This window comes from Pezoporus wallicus, unplaced genomic scaffold (assembly GCF_028554395.1).
Source record: "Pezoporus wallicus isolate ANWC-B61680 ecotype Strahan unplaced genomic scaffold, APGP_CSIRO_Pwel_v1 contig_5767, whole genome shotgun sequence".
Taxonomy (NCBI): Eukaryota; Metazoa; Chordata; class Aves; order Psittaciformes; family Psittacidae; genus Pezoporus; species Pezoporus wallicus.
In genome coordinates this window covers 4,393,002-4,398,955 of record NW_026640599.1, presented here as the reverse complement: position 1 = coordinate 4,398,955, position 5,954 = coordinate 4,393,002, and positions in this window count along the sequence as shown.

Here is a 5,954-nt window from a genome sequence, read left to right as displayed (position 1 = left end):
CAGAGAAAATTGTTGCAGCTGCAGTCCAGTTCCATGGGAGAAGCACTTCTGTTCAAGTAGATTGAAATCAACTGAGTCCAAAGCTTTACAATTCCTGAAGATTTGGATTATGAAAAAATTAAGTTTCCTTCCACACTGCTATTTGAGTAAGTTGTAGTTTTACATTCATTTTAAGGTGAAAAAACACAGACTCAAAAAAAAAAAATTAAAATTGTCTAATGTGTATTTGTCTGAAAAGCTGCCTTTGGTGGAACTGGAAGCAGAATCTATGCACACCAACTCCCAGCCCTCCTAAGTTTTGGACAACCTCTTCGGCAAATAAATGCAGTGAGACACACTTTAAACAAACATTTCCTATGCTATGACCCAACACACATACAAGACAGTGAAATCTTGAATAATTTATCTCAGATATGAACTCATTCTTTAAAGACAAACATACCATGCAACGTAATGGGAAATCAGCTTCATAACTTTCAGGACCTTCCAAATGCATTTGAGAAATAAATACAAGCTTGCTAAAACAGCTAAGGATTCTTAAAACTTTTCAAAGGGTCAGCATTCTTTGGAGAAAGAAAATGCCTGATTCCTTGCTTCACTTTCCGAAGTTCTCTGTATTTTTATGTCATTTTCAATAAATTATCTAAGATGTCTGTGTTACCGTTTGTTGAAATACTACTTAGATTAGTTTATTTCAAAGGTCAAACAATTTTCAATGTTTAACTAAGTCATTTCAAAACATGTCTTATCATTAAGGGCACAGAAGTGTGACTATTTAAAACCATATTGCCCTTGCAAAGTATGCATATATTTAAATATTTATATTCCCATTAACTTAAAATATGAAGTACAGATGTATTACATTACTCACTGAATCACGGTAAAGATTCCCAATGGGTTATCATAAACGTCCATTGTATTTAAAGTTGATGGAAGCAGCTGGCTAAGAGAACTGCTCCTGGGACTCAGCAGTCTTGGTCAGCGAATCTGTGCCTCTTCTCTTGCTCTACCCTTCACATACATGCAGACATACAACCCTCCTCTGTATGTCTTGCTCAGCTCCAACTAGTGCAGCTCTCCACATCAAATCAACTATTAAACCACTAATGCTGCTGTTGGTTAAGAGCTACCAGAGGCACTGGCCAGAAGCTGGTGGAACTGGGGGGTTTTGCTGCTGTGATGATAACACATCAGTCCATGTCAATGCTGCTGACAAAAGGATCAATGTGAAAATTGCAGTCCCATGGCCTGGGCTGTAATGATTTAACAAGACTATTTAAAACCGTTGTGTAGCTTCACCTTGAAACAAGCCTGAGGATTAACTTTAACAAATATGAAAAAGTATTTTTATGCATCCAATTGTAAAATATAACAAGGCTGTTATTTCACCTAATGTTAATGATGTGTCAGTGTCTTCTGGTGTAAGAAGGGATAGGCAGAGTTGTGCTTCATTTCCTTTGCCTTTCCTTCCATTTTTATTCATATTATTGAATACAACTTTTTGGGTCTGTAAAGAAAGAAAAGTTTTTTTCTACTTATGCAAAAATAAGTAACAGAAAGAGAAAGACTCTGTTAACTAAATATCACACAATGAATAGTACAAACCAGTCCACTGAATCCAATGAGGTGTTCAAAAGCAATAGTTTAATTACTTTCAGTTCCTCAATTTTTCTCTGATTTTCAGAGGAGGATGCTCCGGTTTTTGAAAAGCAAGTCTTTCTAAAGATCTTACACCTCCAAAACTTAAGTATCTTTCAAACACCTGTAAGAAACATAATTTCTTTATGTAAAGAGACAATTTCATCACCAGTCTGTGCTGCACTTTAAATATAACTGTGGTGAGAAAGACCCCCTCTCCTTCCTCCATCCAGTACTGAACTGCCCAGGAACCTCTGTCCAAGTCCAGTCCAGGAAACACTGTGTCCAAGTAGATGAAAACAGGCAAAACAAGAGGGAAAAGTGGTAGATCTGGTCATTGAGCTGAGTACCAGTTGATGTCAGCCCTGGGCATAAAAGGCAGCTGCCATGGAAATGGACATCCTGAAAGCAGTTAGTTACATGTCACCCCCATTTCTAACAATCTAGAGACATCTGCTCTTCCACAGCTCTCACTTTGGGTGACCAAACTACAAAAAAGTGCAGTCTCTCCCAGCGAAGGGAAAAGCTCCTCCATAATACAAGTGAAGACATTTGCATCATACACACTGGTAGCATTGCTGAAGACAACAATTAGCAAAGATTATTTCACTAAACTCTAATGACCAAGGCTTTGGATTTTTTATTGGTGGGCCCAAAAACAAGACATTGGAAGAGAGAAAGTTGCACAGTGACTGCAGCGGATGGAAGGCACCCCTGTAAAATCCATGCCAGGACTGCAGATCTTCACTGTAAATGAAAAGCTGACTAAAAAAACTTACTGTACTTTTACTGTATTGCCCAAGCGATATTTTCATACAGTAAAGAAAAGAAATGGAGACCATTCTGAATATTTACATGGAAAACTGCCAATGGAGAGCCCACAGACTTAATTTTCAGGAGAGAGGCTGAGCACAATCCAACACCAGCCTTGTTGAAATGCCAATGTCTTCAGAGCCTGTTACACGCCAACAGGATACTCTAGCCTGCTTGCAAATTTATGTATTGGCCTTTCTCTTGGGATCATAAGAGAGGTGAACATGTCCACTTGTGTAAAGACAGGACTTTTTCCTAAGGTAAAGTTTTCCTAAGGATAAGGAGACCTATCCCAAGCGTAATTACCGTTTTCACAAGGTTGATTTGAATAAATGATCTAAGAGGAGAAAAAAAACAACCAACCAAACAAAAAAATGAACAAAAAATTCCAGGGTAGTAAAAACTCCAGGTGCAGTATGGTATAAGTATGGGGTTGGGCAACTTTCCAGAATTTAGATCCTAGAGTCAGAACTAATTTGATTTCTGGTGATGGGCAAATTGATAACAGATGCTGGGGAGACAAACATAGCTACTGATATACGGTATTTAGCCTTAGATATGCAGGGTTGTATTTTCAAAGTGAGCAGCATCCTGAAGGGTTAGCTACAAATGACCATTTTCTCTAAAGCTCAGGTACAAGCTGTCATTGATTGGGCTTCTGTAATCAGCAGCCACTTTTGAGAATACAAGTTTTCATCTCAAACTGAGTGAGTGCTTTTTTGAGATCTTTCCACTAATTTGACAGGTTTTAGAGCAGCTATTTAGGCGATGTTAGTTTTCACGTTAGTTTACCCCATATGCTCTCCTCACACCTGCAATTAAGCTGTATAATCTGATCTCTTACACTCTCATGTTTTCTCCACATTTCCTGTGGTTTTACTGGAACTTTTCCTTACTCATGTTTCAGATTCTCTACTATTCTTCATATCAGCCTTGCTATTTATTCTTCCATGCTATGTAAGTCATGTGGCTGAAGTTATTAATGTACCATTAGACACTGAGTTCAAACCCATCACTCAGGGAATTCAGTAGATCCTTTTAGAAATAACATGATACAAAATGAGATAGATACCACAATCCCAGAAGCCAACTTTCAACACAAGCAGTTTCCCTATTCTGGACTTCCTGTTCTAAAATCCCAGCAAGAGGAACACTGGAAGAACTAGCAAGGAAAAAATAAAATAAAAAAAAAAGTAAAAGGACATATGTTGATTTATTTGCTTTTCGGAGTGCTTCTCTTGTGAATGAGCCAATACAGAAATAAACCATCATTTAACATAATCTTTTCTTAATCCTTTCCTTTCACTACACTCTCAATAGTATCTTGAGAAGCATGTACTGAACATTTGGGGCCAGATGCTCATCTGGCATGAATTGATGCACCCACATTGAAATCAGTAGAGCAACAATGATTTATATACACTAGAAGTTACAACTGGTCCTTAATAAAATGTTTCATAGGTTATGTAACTGGTAATTGCAGTACAGGATTTGTTTTTAATACGATTGACTTTGTCGAGATGAACAAGTCTATAACCTTAACCTTGGAAAAGATGCCATGCTATTTAAAAAAAAAAAAGAAAAAACAACAAAAAACCAGGACAAATCAACTAAAGCCACAGTAACAGTGTTCTTAGAACTCACAACAAAATTAATTCCTCCCTGACCATCATGTCCAACATTTTTCCATTTAAACTGGAAGAATAGGACCCATCTTACCAAATGCAGACTTTTAACCAGCTCACCCAGGGTTCTGAAATCATCAATGAACAGAATAACACACCTATAGGATGTAATGAATCTCAGCTTCATAGAGATATATTTTGCTTCCAATGAATCTCATCATAAGAGTAAGGATAGCCATCTTAACTGAGGCAAGGTAAAGCCTCACCCCAGTTCCTATGGCTTGGTTACATTACAGAAGGGTCTGTATCAGTTTCAGTCCACTGGCTGCAACATGGTTACTAAGGATAAGGTGTCAATACCATTTTGTAAAGCCAAAGGCAAGCTGACTAAGTAAATGATATTGCTGATAAGTTGCCAATTTGACTGTTCTGATAGAAAGAAGGTTAATTACTGCTTTATGGGAATTATTAAAAAGTGAGATTTTTCATGTTGTGTCAGTGACTCAGGTCTGATGGCATTTCTATATGTAGAAGCTTCTATTTCAGTAATCACTAGGTCATGTATGATGACAATACCATGAAACAATTACTAAGTAGCATGAAAGGCAAATTCAGTTGGGAAACAAACAAAAATAAAGAAATATTGAGAACCCTATTTAAGGGTAAGAAATGGGTGAATTTCTCTACACAATAGCTAACCTAGACATGCTCTTGATCTATGGCTTCATTTGATCTTGGCTCTCATAAACAAGAGTCATCTCAGCTAACATCAGATGTCTATGATAATCACCCACCCCTTGCTTCCACAGCAGCCCCTAGGATGTGATTCACCTGACCTAATTCAGCTGGCTGCTTTACAGATAAGATGAATAATGCCTAGAAGTGTCCATTTGTCTCCATGACTACAGAATGAACTCACAGTGACAAGCTGGGAGTCAGATGTCTGCACTGAATCAAGTGGACCCCAATATGGTGTCTTTACCATTTTCTACCTATCATCTGACTATTCAGTGTATGCAGATGGCAACACTTTGTGTGCAATGAAGAAGAGCCAGAGCTGGAGGAGGAACTCTGAATTTCATACCTCAAGTGAAGGTCTGTGTCTCAGAGCCTCCCCTGAGGCTCCATATTAAAATTTCACGAAAGCAAGATATAAACTGGTCTTTGGTGTTACACTGGTCTACTGAGCTCTCAGTACCAAGATTGGCTGTCTTGATGCAGCACGCTATAAAATTACACTTGCCAGTGTGACTGAATGGCTTTTCAGAGGTTTGGAAAGGTTTTTTGAAGAAAGTCTTTCCCATGTCAGAAAGTATCACTTCCCACCAGTTGTGTGAAAAAAAACCTGCTCCGACAATAGGATAATACAATTTCTGTTTTGTTTTGTTTTCTTTTGAAGCCCAATGCATTAAGACCAGTATACTGAGTTTGAACATAATCTGATACTGAGTTTGAACATAAGCTGATATTTCAGGTAGAGTGTAATGTTGATTATGTTCAGCAAGAGTCCTCTTGCAGTTGCTTATCGTATTTACACCTCCCATCAAAACTTTTCATGCAGTGTTTCTCAGTTGCAAAGTGGGTTCTTCTCCTTCCAAGCTCATCTCCTGCCCTGGCCATTCATGAAAGGAACAGAGATGTGGAAAAGATAGTGATGAGTAACTGTGGGCAGAATGACAGTGCTGGTGTTGTGGACATGTCCCAGGCTCACTGAAAAGAGTGGGCAGAGATGGAGGAGAGCAATGTTGGAGCTCGTATCTATGAATCGTTCAGAATAACAGTGTGTTTGTTTAACATTGAGCTTATGTTTGACTTGTATTTGTTGATGTTTGATTAAATCAAGTTTTTTTTCTGCACTAACATTTTATCAACAAAGCT